The following is a 976-nucleotide window of genomic DNA, read 5'->3' as shown; positions in this document are numbered from 1 at the left end:
CGACTGCGAGAGGTCCTATGTCGCCTCAAGGGAGCTGGCTTAACTCTCCGCGCCGAGAAATGTAAGTTTCTACAACGTGAGGTATTGTTCTTGGGCCATATTTTGTCTTCCGATGAGGTCCAAACAAACCCGGATAAGACCAGACACATCGTTGAGTGGCCGACACCGACGAATGGCCGTGAGTTACGTAGTTTCCTCGGTCTGGCATCATACTATCGGAGATTTATCGAAGGATTTGCCGCCCTCAGTGCACCACTTCACAAGCTTACCCAAAAAGATAGGAAATTTTCGTGGACCGTAGAGTGTGATGAAGCCTTCAGCCGTCTTAAGCAAGCACTAATATCCCCACCTATTTTGGCATACCCGGATTTTTCACCTGATGCAGGAAAGTTTGTTTTAGATACCGATGCTAGCGAAATGGCGATTGGTGCTGTACTGTCCCAGCGTGTTTGTGACCGAGAAGTCGTTATCGTATATGGTAGCCGCGTCCTAGATAAACGGGAACGTAACTACTGCACCACCCGACGTGAAATGCTTGCTCTGGTGTACTTTCTCCACCACTTCCGGCCCTACTTGCTTGGCAGGCACTTCCCTGTTCGGACAGACCACCACTAACTACAATGGTTTCAGAGTTTCCGCGACCCCGACGGTCAAGTTGCACGTTGGCAAGAGCGGATTCAAGAGTATGATTTCACTTGCATCAATCGCTCGGGCGCCAGACATTCGAACGCCGACGCCTTATCCCGAAGGCCAGTCCAGGAACTAGAGTCTGTTAATGTACTGCTGGCGCTTAATCGAATAAACTGGGAAGAAGAGCAACTCAGGGACACAGGTATTGGCGAGATTTACCGCCTCCAGCTGCAGGGTAACTCCAGACCTTCTGGGCGCCTGATGGCCTCGAGATCATCGGCAGCACGAAGTCTGTGGTCACGATGGGGGCAACTACGGATTATATCCCGAGTGCTCCACCTTGTGG

Source organism: Opisthorchis viverrini (assembly GCF_000715545.1).
Source record: "Opisthorchis viverrini unplaced genomic scaffold opera_v5_143, whole genome shotgun sequence".
Lineage (NCBI taxonomy): Eukaryota > Metazoa > Platyhelminthes > Trematoda > Opisthorchiida > Opisthorchiidae > Opisthorchis > Opisthorchis viverrini.
Note: the sequence above shows the minus strand (reverse complement) of the source record.